We start from the raw sequence: 16,613 nt of genomic DNA, 5'->3' as shown, positions 1-16,613 counted from the left end.
CTGTTTCAATTGTTGGTGTTCCTGCTTTGGCAGTTTATAATGCCAAATCTATTGGGAAAATGGCCTGCTGGATGGTAAAATCCATCAATCATACTTCTACAATCCTGTCTGACATGCTATTAGACGCCCAGGGTGAACGAAGGGCTATCTTACAAAATAGAGCGGCTATTGATTATCTTTTGCTTAAACATGGACACGATTGTTCTGATTTTGAGGGTCTTTGTTGTTTTAACTTGTCGGATCATACAAAATCCATTCAGGTTCACATTGACAAATTACATGACTTGACAGAAGAAGTTAGAAAACACATTGACCAGGGCTGGTTTGACTGGCTCTTTAATTGGTTAACTGATTTACATATGTTACGTCAAATATTAGGAGGTATTCTGATTACTATCGGCATTTTGATTTCTATCTGTTGCTTTATTCAGTGTATTCCTTCACTACTTCAATTTTGCACACCTGGTACTAGACATAGATCAGTTAGTCTTGTTTCATATTATTCTTCCACAGATGTTAGTTCTGTTTAATGAATGTATAATAGACTGAAGTCAAGGGTGAAATGTTCTGCTCGATTTTCCCGGTCTTCTTGTATTAACAGGTGATTGAATGTGACTTCAGTCTCTTACCATTCAAGCCTAAGGGTTAGAGTAGTGAATGGAGCCTATTTACTAGGCACTTCGACATGATTCTGTGCTCTTCCCCATAGATCAGGGCTTGCACATATAGCCTAGGGGATAGATTCGTTAGTATTAGGGATAACCTGTCCTGTAGTGAGGGTATTTCATGGAGCCGTGCTGAATTCAGGCCTGGTAGGCCTCAAACGGGAGAGACTCCATCTTTCTTTCTGCTCCGGCAGCTTGGGATTCTTCTAGGTCAAACGTAATGTTTTAGTTATGAGGTGTTATTCGCTTGGAGAGAACCGGTTCAGGCCGGCCCTTATCGAAGGATTGTATTTTTCTTCATGCCGAAGACACTACATCAGGCCGGCCGGCTGGGAACGTGTCCTTGGTACGGGGAGGTACAAGAATTTGGTGGGCGGCAGGTTACGGGCCGGAATTTTCCATGAGGAAACGCACCTCTATATTAGTGAAAGTCTGAGGCAGTTACATGTTCAGTCCGTAGGCGGCATCTAGCCGTTAGCAGTAAAGTTACTACTTATTCCAGGGAAGACAGACGCCATCTTGAAGGCGGAGAAGAACTGAGAGACAGATGCTTTCCTAACAGAATAACCAGAGAGGAGAGAGTAGCCGATAAGGAAGAGGTCCCAGTGACTCGGAGAAGGGTGATTCCAGGCGAGCCGAGGCACAGACGAGAAGGGAGCCTAGATGACCACTGAGTGCAGGCTACATACTACTAAGGTTTATGTCGACCCTTTCTTATTAGAGTGTACAACTTAATCTTTCACTTTTCTTTGCAGGTTATGTGTTATATCGTAATGTTATGTGATTGTATATGCAATGAGTAATAAAGTATCCAGTTTGTAGTGAACCAACATGTGCTGTGTGTTCTTGTATAAGAGGGTAGCCTATTCTTCTAGTCAGCTGCGGCTACATGAACAGATGTTAACCCTGATCAGGTAAGTGGTAACTGAATAAGGGAAAGAGGAGCCCCTCAAACCTGAGAACAGGCTATGCCCGAACTGGCAATCCTTGTGTGATCTGATGAATAGTGAGACTGATTCCCTTTTTGTATGTTATGGTGATCATAGGATGAACTGTCGTATGAGACTGCCGTCTAGGTAGAGAGGTCTGGATTCGTAGGGGATCGCGAGGCCGCCAATTGTGCTGAGACTGCCGTCTGGGTAGAGAGGTCTGGGTTCGTATGGGACCGCGAGGCCGCCACTTGTGATACTGTCGTATGGGCAGAGAGGTCTGGATTCGTAGGGGATCGCGAGGCCGCCGATTGTGCTGATACTGTCGTATGGGCAGAGAGGTCTGGGTTCGTATGGGACCGCGAGGCCGCCACTTGTGATACTGTCGTATGGGCAGAGAGGTCTGTGTTCGTATGGGACCGCGAGGCCGCCATTTGTGATACTGTCGTATGGGCAGAGAGGTCTGGGTTCGTATGGGACCGCGAGGCCGCCACTTGTGATACTGTCGTATAGGCAGAGAGGTCTGGGTTCATATGGGACCGCGAGGCCGCCACTCGTGATACTGTCGTATGGGCAGAAAGGTCTGGATCCGTATGGGATCGCGAGGCCGCCGATTGTGAGATCTTGGTATGCATAGTAGGAATCCCCTGTCCTTAGGTGATAGATTTATGTGGTTGTAGGATTGTAAATAGGTTCTAGGGAGGGGGTAACGTTCTGGCTGGGTTACTGAGGCTCTGATGAGCGAGTTCTATCTGATCCGAAGACCCAAGCAAAACATTTGGCGTCACGAACCGTTTACGAAACCTGTGTGCGTTGTGGTTGTATTGTATTTGCCTTCGGCGCGTGCGTGGTTTTGTTTGTATATTATTTGTATCTACCTGCGTGTAGTTTTCTTTTCTCTTTCTTCTTTTTCTTTTTCTCTTTTTCTTTCTTTTCAAAAATGTTTTCTAGAAAGTCGAAATCTACTTTTAAGTTGCCCGTTGATATTCCCGGCTGGGATTCAATGCCTTATGAAGCCTTAGCCCGTGAGTGGGCTGATTCTACTGGTTTGGTTTTTTGGAGCTGGCGGAGCCGGCTAATGTGATTACTTGTTTACAGAAGGCGCCGGTATCTAAGGGTGATGAGCTTCCCGTTTTAGGGCGCAGAGGTTGGATTGTTCTGTCTGCGTACAGGATTCTCCATGAGAGGTTGTTGAAGTTGCAGAACTTGCATAAGGATTTGGAAGCGAACTTTGTTGAGATTCAGAATGCTCATACTTTGTTGCGGTGTCAAAATAAGTTGCTTGCTGATAAACTTGAGACGTACCAAACTATTGCCGAGAGGGCGGCTGTGCGAATTGCTCGTTATGAATACAAAAATCGGCGTGGTCGGGTTTCGACGCGGAAGGTGCGTTTGGTCGTGGCGAAAGCCGGACTGGATTGGAATCCTGATGAATGGGATGGTAATATCTGGAACTCGAGTGATTCTCCTTCCTCGGGTGAGGAGTCTGCCAAGCGCGAGTCCTCTCGCTCCGGCCGTGCTTGTAAATCTGCTTCTTGCGCCTCTAATGGTGCACCCCGTGATTCCGCTCGTCCTTCGAGCGGGGTCAATGCTTCTTCCACTGATTGTTCCTCTACGTGTACTGGTCGAGCTCCTTGTGATGCTCATCCCGCGGTCTCGGCGCATCCAGTTTTTCGACGGAAGGTGCAGCAGGCTCCCGGTGCTCCGAATGGTATTGCTTTAGACTCTTTGGAGGATTTTACTCAACAAGAAATTAGTGATATTTTGCAGCGATTTCGGCAGCGAGTTGGTGAGCCCTTGCTCACATGGATGGTGCGCCTTTATGAACTGGGCGCTGCTGGCATTATGTTGGATGCTGGCGATTGTTTGAAGTTTTGTTCTTTGAGTTCGGATTCTACTGTACAGGATCATTTTCGTAACTTTAATGGTGGTGGTCAAATTTCTTTGCTTCAATTGGCGACTGAGGGTTGTAATCAAAAATATCCTACTGAATCTGACTGGCCTCTGAATGACAAACCGTGGCATACTTTGCGCGATGCTGCGCAACGTCTCAAAGAGGAGGTGATGAAAACGGCAATTTTTCTGAATACTGCTGACCGGTTGCTTGATGCTTTCTTGACATCTTCTGTGCGGAATCGTATTATTCGTTCTTCCCCTGTTGCTTATAAGCAGGTCATGATGACTTTATTGATTAATCAGACTGGTAACATGTTATCTGTGGTGCTGGAATCAGTACGCCAACTCGGTGAGTTGGGTGAGTGGTTTAAACCTGAACGGCAATCCCGGCCTGACACTCGTACTCCTGGTGAAAATAAATTTACTAGACGTGATATGTTTCTTGCTCTTCTGGCTGATGGTGTGCGAAAGGAGGACATTGATGGTGAGACTATTTCTCGTTTGTGGGAAATGTTTCGCAAACGTGATTTGTCCCCCCGTCGTGAGAGAGACAGGGAGAGAGAGGGGGAAAGAGAGAGGGGGAGAGATGATTATGTTAACAGCAGACGTAGAGATGATAGGGATCAATCCCCTGAGTTGAGAAGGAGAGAGGATCGACACATATTGGCCGATCGAAACCCGCAGTACAATGCAGGGAACAGTAATCCATTTCATAATGGAGATGGATATGAACAGGAGGTATCGATACCTAGGAACCGTGAGAGTCTTTATCCTGATTTATCCTGGTACACAGAACACAATAAAAAGGACTAGGAAATAGGTCAAGCTCCAGTACACAGATGGGCTCACAGAGATAATAGACCCTATGTAGATATTGATATTTATTGGAGACATCGTAATATCCAAAGGGCCCGAGCATTGGTAGATACAGGAGCGGAGGCCACTCTTATTCATGGAAAATCAAAGAAGTTTAAAGGTCAGCCTTTTACAATTACCGGATTAGGTGGAAAGGAAACTCCCGCAGTTCAAACCTTACTTGAAATGAGAATAGGTAGAATTCCTAGAAAAGAATACTCTGTATTAGTGGTGCCACTCTTAGAATTCATAATTGGAATTGATATTTTGAAAGGAATGACTTTGCACTTAGATGATGGATGTTACCAATTTGGAACTAAACATTATATATCGTCCAGGCCTGTACGGGTTGGTCGTTTAAGAATGCCCCCCATAAAAGTTCCCCAGGCGACAAAAGTGGTTCGTCAGAAGCAGTATCGTATTCCAGGTGGTCATGAAGAGATTAGTACCACTATTCAGGAGTTGGTGGATGCAGGAGTTATAACCCCAGTTACTTCTGCTTGGAATAATCCTGTTTGGCCTGTACGTAAGAGTGATAATTCTTGGCGCATGACTGTTGATTATCGAGAATTGAATAGACACACACCCCCTTTGACTGTTGCAGTACCGGATGTTATTACCCTAATTGAAAGAATCCAAAAACATCCAGGTACATGGTATGCGTCCATTGATATTGCTAATGCTTTCTTTTCGATTCCGATTGCCCCTGAGTGTCAGGAACAATTCAGTTTTACGTGGAACGGGCGTCAGATGACATTTAGAAGTCTTCCTCAGGGCTATGTGCATAGTCCTACGATATGTCACCGGCTGGTGGCAGAGCATCTGGCTGAGGTACCAGTTCATCCACAAATTCAGATATGTCACTATATTGATGATATTTTGATCCAAGGTGAATCACAAGAGGAAGTTCAGACCCAATTGGATAGAGTCATTGAGTGCTTGCGTGAGAAAGGTTGGGAAATCAACCCGGATAAATTACAAGGTCCGTCCCAGGCTGTGAAATTTTTGGGAATTAATTGGCATGAAGGGCACCGAGAAGTGATCCCTCAGGTTAAACAGAAAATTCTTGATTTTGCAGTTCCGAGAAATAGGAAAGAAGCCCAAAGCTTCATTGGTTTGTTTGGATTTTGGCGCCAGCATATTCCTCATTTGAGTCAAATATTGGCCCCTTTGTACCAGGTCACTCGTAAAAAGAATGCATTTGAATGGGGTAAACCACAGCACGATGCGTTCAGTCTGGCTAAAGAAGCAATTCAGCATGCTCTGGATTTATGGCCTGTAGGTGATGGTGATGTGGATTTGAATGTGTCTGTACAAGGCCTTTATGCGAATTGGAGTTTGTGGCAGAAACAAGGCAAGAGTAGAGTACCGTTAGGTTTCTGGACCAAAAAGTTACCTGATGCTGGTGAGCGTTATACACCTTTTGAGAAACAGCTACTTGCATGTTATTGGGCTCTGGTGGATACCGAGCAGTTGACTTTGGGACATGATATAGTTTTGCGACCTGAAATTCCTATCATGCAGTGGGTTATGAGTTCGCCGAAAACTCACCGAATTGGACACGCTCAAGAGGCGAGTATGATTAAATGGAAATGGTATATACAAGACAGGGCACGTGTGGGACAAAAAGGAGTTGCATCTTTGCATGAGCAGGTGGCAGGGGCGCCATCAACTGAAACCGAGAGTTTATGTTCCGTAGCTTTAGTACAGGAATCTCCTGTTAAGTGGGGTAAACCTTTTGATGATTTGTCCGCAGAGGACAGAAACCATGTCTGGTTTACGGATGGTTCAGCAAGGTTCATAGGGACGAAACGGCATTGGAAGGCAGTGTCCTATAATCCGATCACACAAAAATTGCTGAGTACAACTGGTGAGGGTAAGAGCAGTCAATTTGCTGAACTCTATGCTGTTTATCAAGTTCTGAAACAAGAGTTACCTGGCACATGTCATATTTTTACCGATTCTTGGTCTACTGCCAATGGACTGGCAGTTTGGTTACCGACTTGGCATTCCCATAGTTGGAAAATCCATTCCAAACAATTGTGGGGAAAAGAATTATGGCAGGAGATTTGGGAAATGCTCCCACAGAGTACTGTTACAATCTTCCATGTGGATGCTCATACCCCGATAGACTCTCTTGACAAATTCTTTCATAACATTGCAGATGAGAAATCTAAAATTGCTGAGGCAGTGGTGGACACGCAAGATTCTGATATTGCGGGATTGGCGAAATGGGCCCACCAGAAAGCAGGACACTTTGGAGAAAAAGCCACTAGCAGGTGGGCTGCTGATCGAGGAATTTATATTCCCCTAGATTTAATTAAAAATGTTATTCTACATTGTCCCATTTGTCAGCATATCAGGCAGCGCAAAGTGCCCCAAATTGTTAAAGGTCATTTACATCGCGGGAAATTGCCCGCTCAAATTTGGCAGATTGATTACATTGGTCCACTTCCTATGAGTAGGAATTGTCAATATGTTTGCACTATTGTTGATACATACAGTGGCCTGTTGGTGGCCCTTTCCTGTAAGCAAGCTACCCAATTGAATACTATTAAAACATTGGAATTGATTATGATGTATTATGGTGTGCCATTCCAAATTCAATCTGATAATGCATCCCATTTTCGTGGAAGATTGGTACAGGAATTCTGTGTGGAAAACAATATTGAATGGGTATTTCATATACCATATTATCCACAGGCCTCGGGTCTTGTGGAGAGGTTGAATGGCCTGCTAAAAGACCAACTTCGCAAATTAACAGATGACAAGTATAAGAATTGGCGAGATTTTTTGCCTCAAGCGCTATTGATTTTGAATAACCGTCCTTTTCTAAATGCTGAATCCCCACTTATGCGTTTGTTTCCTCCGAATGTTGATGCTAAACCTAATGAGATCAGAGAGACTGTGATGTACTGGGAGATTACTCCCGGAGCTTTGGCTCCATGCAGAGCGACCCCAGGGTCGGCAGGTTTAGACTTGCATGCCATGGATGACACCATTATAAAAAGTAAAGATCGAGTCATCCTTGAAACAGGTGTTGGTGTTCAGATACCACCTGGAAATTTCGGATTAATTGCCCCTAGATCGGGGCTGGCTGTAAAAGGCATTCAGGTGCTTGGGGGAATCATTGATAGTGATTATCAGGGAGAGATTAAGGTGCTCCTGCTGAATAGCAGTGAGGTTGACTTACTGATACATAAAACTGACCGAGTGGCTCAATTGCTAATAATGCCTGTGTTCAGCGGTGAGATCACAAAAGGCACTGCCCCAACGTTGCTAACGGTACGAGGCCAGAAAGGTTTTGGCTCCACAGATAATCCTGGGGCCAGAGTTTGGGTGCAGTCACCTAAGAATCCCCCTGAACAAGCAGAAGTGATTGCAACCGGTCAAGACAATACCATTTTAGTTATGAGACCAGGGAAAGATAGCTGGGAAGCAGTCCCGGCTGACAAATGTTACCTACGAGAATGAATAATGCCTGTATTTGATTCTTTTTCAGATCATTCTTTGGACTGTTGCTGCAGGATGTGTCGGCATTGGACTCCTTTTGGGATGGTACGACGAGAGAAGAGGGATCCCATCAAACCGGGCTGAGTTGAGAACCCGAGTGTCGCGTTCCTTCGCTGCGTGGGATTCGTCGCCAAACTTTTGGGTTACATTGGCCAAGCAAGTGACGAAGACCCCTCATTTCTGCTTGACACCGATGAGATCGGTAACTGATATATTGGCAACTTGTTTGGTTGCTGTCCCTGCTTCATTGGAGACCCTGACTCATATTTTTAATATAACAAATGCTCGTCCCAATGTTCTTCTGGGCGATTTCGCTGCCCATGAGTATTGCCCCTTGTGTACTGTACTGTCAGACCCGATACCGCCTGTCCAGTCCCAAATAGTTACCTATAATATCACACAAGGTGATTTATGTTTTTTCCTTACTTGTGATCCTAGTGCGATTTCTGAATGTATGCGTTTAAAATTGAAAGGTTCCACTTCATTCACCGCTCGTGAACGAACTTTGTGCTTTCAAAGGACAACGAAAACATGTACTTCTGTTCAGAATAACATGACTTGCAAGAGTATGGTAGTTACCCCCAGTCACTATCGCACGATGTTACTGCCTGCCGGATGGCTTTTCTCATGTGGTAATACTTCCTGGCCATATATACCCGCAAATATTTCTGGAGGCCCTTGTGCCATTACTAGACTGAGCTTGCTCATGTTTTCCTCACATCCGAATGCCAACTCTCGTGTGATTCGAGATACAGTGAGGTTACAGGAGGATTGTGACTCATCTTTGCATTTATATTCCTAGTCTGAATACCTTAGCCTGGCTGTTTCAATTGTTGGTGTTCCTGCTTTGGCAGTTTATAATGCCAAATCTATTGGGAAAATGGCCTGCTGGATGGTAAAATCCATCAATCATACTTCTACAATCCTGTCTGACATGCTATTAGACGCCCAGGGTGAACGAAGGGCTATCTTACAAAATAGAGCGGCTATTGATTATCTTTTGCTTAAACATGGACACGATTGTTCTGATTTTGAGGGTCTTTGTTGTTTTAACTTGTCGGATCATACAAAATCCATTCAGGTTCACATTGACAAATTACATGACTTGACAGAAGAAGTTAGAAAACACATTGACCAGGGCTGGTTTGACTGGCTCTTTAATTGGTTACCTGATTTACATATGTTACGTCAAATATTAGGAGGTATTCTGATTACTATCGGCATTTTGATTTCTATCTGTTGCTTTATTCAGTGTATTCCTTCACTACTTCAATTTTGCACACCTGGTACTAGACATAGATCAGTTAGTCTTGTTTCATATTATTCTTCCACAGATGTTAGTTCTGTTTAATGAATGTATAATAGACTGAAGTCAAGGGTGAAATGTTCTGCTCGATTTTCCCGGTCTTCTTGTATTAACAGGTGATTGAATGTGACTTCAGTCTCTTACCATTCAAGCCTAAGGGTTAGAGTAGTGAATGGAGCCTATTTACTAGGCACTTCGACATGATTCTGTGCTCTTCCCCATAGATCAGGGCTTGCACATATAGCCTAGGGGATAGATTCGTTAGTATTAGGGATAACCTGTCCTGTAGTGAGGGTATTTCATGGAGCCGTGCTGAATTCAGGCCTGGTAGGCCTCAAACGGGAGAGACTCCATCTTTCTTTCTGCTCCGGCAGCTTGGGATTCTTCTAGGTCAAACGTAATGTTTTAGTTATGAGGTGTTATTCGCTTGGAGAGAACCGGTTCAGGCCGGCCCTTATCGAAGGATTGTATTTTTCTTCATGCCGAAGACACTACATCAGGCCGGCCGGCTGGGAACGTGTCCTTGGTACGGGGAGGTACAAGAATTTGGTGGGCGGCAGGTTACGGGCCGGAATTTTCCATGAGGAAACGCACCTCTATATTAGTGAAAGTCTGAGGCAGTTACATGTTCAGTCCGTAGGCGGCATCTAGCCGTTAGCAGTAAAGTTACTACTTATTCCAGGGAAGACAGACGCCATCTTGAAGGCGGAGAAGAACTGAGAGACAGATGCTTTCCTAACAGAATAACCAGAGAGGAGAGAGTAGCCGATAAGGAAGAGGTCCCAGTGACTCGGAGAAGGGTGATTCCAGGCGAGCCGAGGCACAGACGAGAAGGGAGCCTAGATGACCACTGAGTGCAGGCTACATACTACTAAGGTTTATGTCGACCCTTTCTTATTAGAGTGTACAACTTAATCTTTCACTTTTCTTTGCAGGTTATGTGTTATATCGTAATGTTATGTGATTGTATATGCAATGAGTAATAAAGTATCCAGTTTGTAGTGAACCAACATGTGCTGTGTGTTCTTGTATAAGAGGGTAGCCTATTCTTCTAGTCAGCTGCGGCTACATGAACAGATGTTAACCCTGATCAGGTAAGTGGTAACTGAATAAGGGAAAGAGGAGCCCCTCAAACCTGAGAACAGGCTATGCCCGAACTGGCAATCCTTGTGTGATCTGATGAATAGTGAGACTGATTCCCTTTTTGTATGTTATGGTGATCATAGGATGAACTGTCGTATGAGACTGCCGTCTAGGTAGAGAGGTCTGGATTCGTAGGGGATCGCGAGGCCGCCAATTGTGCTGAGACTGCCGTCTGGGTAGAGAGGTCTGGGTTCGTATGGGACCGCGAGGCCGCCACTTGTGATACTGTCGTATGGGCAGAGAGGTCTGGATTCGTAGGGGATCGCGAGGCCGCCGATTGTGCTGATACTGTCGTATGGGCAGAGAGGTCTGGGTTCGTATGGGACCGCGAGGCCGCCACTTGTGATACTGTCGTATGGGCAGAGAGGTCTGTGTTCGTATGGGACCGCGAGGCCGCCATTTGTGATACTGTCGTATGGGCAGAGAGGTCTGGGTTCGTATGGGACCGCGAGGCCGCCACTTGTGATACTGTCGTATGGGCAGAGAGGTCTGGGTTCGTATGGGACCGCGAGGCCGCCATTTGTGATACTGTCGTATGGGCAGAGAGGTCTGGGTTCGTATGGGACCGCGAGGCCGCGACTTGTGATACTGTCGTATGGGCAGAGAGGTCTGGGTTCGTATGGGACCGCGAGGCCGCCACTCGTGATACTGTCGTATGGGCAGAAAGGTCTGGATCCGTATGGGATCGCGAGGCCGCCGATTGTGAGATCTTGGTATGCATAGTAGGAATCCCCTGTCCTTAGGTGATAGATTTATGTGGTTGTAGGATTGTAAATAGGTTCTAGGGAGGGGGTAACGTTCTGGCTGGGTTAGTGAGGCTCTGATGAGCGAGTTCTATCTGATCCGAAGACCCAAGCAGAACAGTCCCTTAATATGACTTCCCTATATGTGCCTCCCAGGCTTCACTTCCCTCCACTAACTGACCAGGGCCCGCATATATTAAACCTGCCTGAGAGTGACGTATTGGTGGGGGGTGATTGTAATGCAGCACTCAACGGAGACTTCGACTGACACCCGCCCAGACGGGGAACCACCCGGGAAGCTACTGGCAGATTTCCTTGGGGCTTGTGGATAGATATCAGGAGGGTGTGCAACCCCTCGACCAAACAATACACCTTCCTCTCCGGGGCCCACCGTAGTATGTCCTGCATAGACTATTTCTTCTGCAAAGCCACCCAACTCCCCAATTTTGGAGAGATCTCTTTCCTTCCCAGGGGCATCATACCATTCCCCGTTGGTGACGCACTATGGCGGTGCTCCCCCCCCACACACCATGAAATGGTTCTTAACCCTTGGTACCTCAAGGTGCCTGTGATTAGATACAAACTCATGGAAACCACCAATAATTATTCCACTGAATATGATAGTTCTGTTGACTCAGACGTGAATCTGTATGAGGCATATAAAATGGTGATTTGAGGCAGCGGGGTGGCAGCAGTAGCGGGACCTAGAAAAGAAGAGCGAAAACAACTGGAAGAGAAAGTGAGATTGCCCTTCTTGAACGTGATCTTGTGGCGTCAGACACTCCAGATACCACACACAAACTGTTCATGAAGCAAACTGAGTATTGAAACATCGTTGAGGATGCAGCTAAGGCCCAATATCGGGCCATTCAGCATTGTGTATATGATATCGGCGATAAGGCTAGCAAACTGTTAGATTTGTTAGATAAGCGGGAAATGGCCAACCGATGGATGGCTGAGTTCATAGGCAAAGATGGCACGAAACTGCATGACAGATCTGGGATTGCGGGAGCGTTTGCGGACGACTTTGAGCGTGTCTACTCTGCTACTCAAGCCTCCACCCACGTAGACGGGGCAGAATTGCTAGCCGCTCTGCTACTACCCATTCTAGAACCCCAGGAGGTAAAAGATCTAGATACCGACTTGACAAACGAGGAGGTGTCCCAGGAGATTGCCGCCTTGCAGTCCGGAAAGGCCATGGGCCCTAGTGGCCTCCCAATTGAACTTTACAAATCTTATGCCTCTACAATTGCCCCATTCCTCATACAGATGTACAAGGAGAGTGTGACCAGGGGCGTCTTGCCCGAAATGCAGAGACTAGCCAACATTGTTGTCATACATAAAAAGGGTAAACCCCCCGAGCTGTGTAGCTCATACAGCCCTATCTCCCTCCTAGACCCAGAAGTCAAAATACGCGCTAACATTTTGGCTTGGGGTCTTTCACCTTATCTTCACAAACTGATACACCCGGACCAATCCGGTTTATGCCGGCTAGGAATACCGCGCTGAATCTCCAACACCTTTAAGGAGTCCTGGGTAGAGCCTCCACGATCTGGGAAGACTCAGTGATTATGTCTCTCGACGACAAAATGGCATTCAACATGATCGAGTGGCCCTTCTTATTTGCTGCACTCGAAAGATATGGGTTCGGGGATCGGTTTCTGTCCTAGGTGCATCTTCTTTATTCGATACCACTAGCCCGAATCACAGTGAATGGAGGGCGATCAGCAAGATTTGCATTGCAGATAGGTACGAGGCAGGGTTGTCCCCTTTCTCCCTTGCTCTTCGCTTTGACCCTGGAGCCCCTGGCACTCTGGATTAGGGGCGACCCCCTCATCAGAGGCCTCAATTGGCCGGTAGACTCGATGGACAAAATCTCCCTCAATGCCGACCACATTTTGCTCTATCTGGCCAGACCCCGATTTTCCATTCACCGTGTGCTGCATGTATTTGCCCTATTTCAAAAGTATTCGGCTATACTATCAATTAGGACAAATCCCTGGTCTATGTTCTATGTGGGGAACGCCCAACCCTACCTACAGGCTGTGAGGCCAAGATAGTCACAGACGGCTTTCTGTATTTGGGAATATACATTACTGTCAATACGTCAGTTTTCCATGATCAAAATCTTGCTCCGCCTTTGTGTCACTTTCGCTCTGACGTACAACACTGGAAAACAGTACCCCGCACTTTACTAGGCAGGGCAGCTCTCTATAAAATGATAGCGCTTCCCTGCTTTCTCTATGCTCTACAAAACACACACTATTGTGTCCCATCACATTACTTTCACGCTTTTGAATCTGAGGTACGCGCCTTGCTCTGGAACAATGGTACACCCCGAATAGCTCTGGCCTAACTTACAAAAAGTTGCTATGACTGAGGTATCACCCAGCCTGCCATTAGAAGCTATTATTGGGCCTCGCAGCTGGCGGCTCTTAATTATTGGTTGCACCGACCTGTTACGGATCTCGCTTATAGGATGGACAGGAAAAACATGCTCCCTGGTAACTATTTCAGGGCACTCTATGGAGGAGGGAAATAAGCACCCAAACACACTCCATCTTCCACCACAATTGCTATATGGCACACGGTGACAGCCGCCCTCAGGTGGAAAGCAAATATCACACAAGTCACCCCATTGCTTGAAGCATACCAGCTGGATATGTTATCAAAACAACCAGGATTTGATAAGTGGGACTTGACAGACCTCTCAAGAGCTGGTGACCTATGGGTGAGAGGCAGGGTGATCCCGTTCGGCGATCTTCAGTGGGACTATCAATTGCATTTCGGAGAAACTTTTCACTACCTTCAAGCCCGCAGTGTGCTACACAGAGAGATCTTAAGGGGACGGTCCTGCCGGTCTCCTCACCCCTAGAAGACAGACTACTAGCCGACTACCTCCAGGAAAAAGCCATTTCATTGACATATCGCTAAATTCTTAATAATACACCGGATACATTAGGTAAAACTCTTGCAAAATGGGTAGATGATGTCGGGGATATTAATGATGAAGACTGGCAGGAGGCCCTGGCTTCTCCCTGTGAGGTGGCGATCCGATCGTTATTCAAATTCATCCAACTTACATTGTTACACAGAGCCTATTACAGCAGCTCAGTGCTTGTCAAGATGGGGGTTCTGGGTTCCCCAGCCTGTCCCAGATGATGTGGACACACCGGCCCTTACCTACACCAATGGTGGGAGTGCCTGATTCTTCAGAAGTACTAGGGTAAGGTCCTATCAGCACTGTCTCTAATTTGTCACAAACCCCTTGATGTTTCCCCCCGGCTTTGTCTTCTTAACATCTGGGAGGCTACTGACCTGTCGAGATTTGGGTGATTGTGGGTCAAAACGCAACATAGCCAGAACATGGAAAGGAGTGGCCAAGCCAAGGTTCAGTGACTGGGAATCCGATATGGATTCATGCATGCAAGCGGATAGGGTTATATATGAAGGCAGAGGATGCCCACAAAAATGGACTAGAATCTGGGGTCCTTGGAATGTAAGCAGAGGGTTGATATATACTCCTTTCAGTGATGCTCCCCACTGTCTGTAGACCATGAGGCTGAGTAATGTTTTGTATACAATGTGATGTATGAGACACGCGACTGCATTGTAGACCCTGTGAATCGATATAACAATTGCTGTATTATTGTAATAAGATTGCCGAAAATGTTGGAGACAGCACTGCACTTTTTTTTTGGGCTGTATTGCTTTTTGTTTTCTTCTTGCAATAAAAAGATTTATAAAAAAATAAAAGACTTTGAAATAGTTGAAACGCGTTATACTGATGCTGGAGTACTTGCCAAAATAAAAGAATTTCTCTACTGGAGCACGTCAGTTGGGCCTGTTTAAATGTCACTATCAGTGCATGTTATCTTTCTTATGGAATATATACGTGATTGGCGCACCGAGGCAGGCCTCGACCCGATAGGCTGGGCATCCCTAATGCTGTTTTTCTTGTGGATGTATACTTCAAAAGGGATGCCCGCTGTCTGCATGGACAGAGTATGTGTGGCAGGGCTGTATAGGCCCGCCCACTATGAAAATGTCTTGTCAAAACAGCCAGGGTTTAGGGGACAATGGACCCTTGGACAGCATGCAGAAGGAAAACTTTATCAGGCAATTCACAAAATATAACATCATGGTTGGAATGGATGCCTTTCTATGCTATGAAGCTACAGAATGTCTCTGCCATGAATGGAATTTAATCATTGAAGGCACGATAAGGGATGTTTGAAACTTTAACCTTGAGGTGATGAATTGAAAGGAAGATGTTGAAGGAGTGGTACATTTTGAAAGACCATAACAAAGCATTATGGGAGTTGTGGTACAAAGTGAGATTAATAAAAATAAAATCGGTACTGAAACCTGTGCGTTCGCAACAGTGCCGATATAATGGACTGATTATTCATTAACAACACTGAAATTCTGAATTTCACTGTTAGGTATGAAGTTTTTATAACAACTAAAAAAACGGATCACTAGCACTTTAAACACACTGTTCAAATGCTGATACTTTGTAAAAGAATTTCTCCACTGGAGCACGTCGGTTGGGCCTGTTTAGATGTCACTATTGGTGCATGTTATCTTTCTATGTAATATATAAGGTGATTGGTGCACCGAGGCAGGACCTGACCCAACAGGCCAGGGGGCCTTAATGTTGGTTTTCTTCTGGAGATAGATAGATAGATAGATATAGATATATATATTTCCTCGAAGCCTCTGGAAAAAAAGCCCTGTTTTAACCACTGCTTCACCAGGACCAACAGAATGACGGCACACAGAAATCCTTTAGACGAGGCGCTTTATTAGGTTTCAGAAGCTACCATGCGTCATGGAGCAAGTAACTAGCAAAATGCAAGGTGCATATTCATCCATTATTATTATCTATGTTTATACCTCTATCTATCTATAGCTATCTATGTATATATATATATATATATATATATATATATATATATATATATATATAATATATATATAAACATAGATAGTGATAATGTTAGAACATATATGTCTTAAAGTTACTACTTACATATACTTACCTTTGGTATAATGATGCATGCAAGGTAGTGACTGTTGATATAATTGCAGCAATAATGTACCCATGATATATTGACTCCCAATGTTGTGCCTACGATTTATTGATTCCTGCTGTGGTTAAAATAATGTAGGGCGAGTGCACCCAGACTGGGGGTCATCTTTCTCTACTTCTACTCACTTAAAGATTAATAGAGGATCCGAATATGTTCAATCATATCTCAAGATACATTGTTACTGAATCCATCTATATAAAGACATAGTATTCCTTCTATTTTGCAATAAATATTGTCCATCTTCCTAATTTTTATTATATTATTTTAGATTTTGTCGTCCAAGAATTAAAGTTGAAACAAGGTTGAATATGGTTTCTGCATACAGGTTTAATGCAGCACATCATATACGGCTGGTCCTGTGTCAACAGTCCTGAGTGTACAATGTTCCTTGCAATCTTGAAGTTATTGTAAAGTAGTTCAGTTTTAACAGCCACAACATTTGTGGTGGTGGGTTCATTGTAGCATCT

The 16,613-nt window shown here is 45.1% G+C and overlaps 1 protein-coding gene across 2 annotated transcripts in view; it reads right to left on the bottom strand.

Moving 5' to 3' along the window:
- Nucleotides 1–16,613, bottom strand: part of LOC146789297 (calcitonin gene-related peptide type 1 receptor-like) — a 2,166,593-nt gene that overhangs the window by 503,416 nt on the left and 1,646,564 nt on the right. The window lies entirely within an intron of this gene.

Source organism: Triturus cristatus, chromosome 10 (genome assembly GCF_964204655.1).
Source record: "Triturus cristatus chromosome 10, aTriCri1.1, whole genome shotgun sequence".
Classification (NCBI taxonomy): domain Eukaryota; kingdom Metazoa; phylum Chordata; class Amphibia; order Caudata; family Salamandridae; genus Triturus; species Triturus cristatus.
The sequence above is the reverse complement of the archived record's forward strand: the minus strand, read 5'-3'. Positions and strand labels throughout refer to the sequence as shown.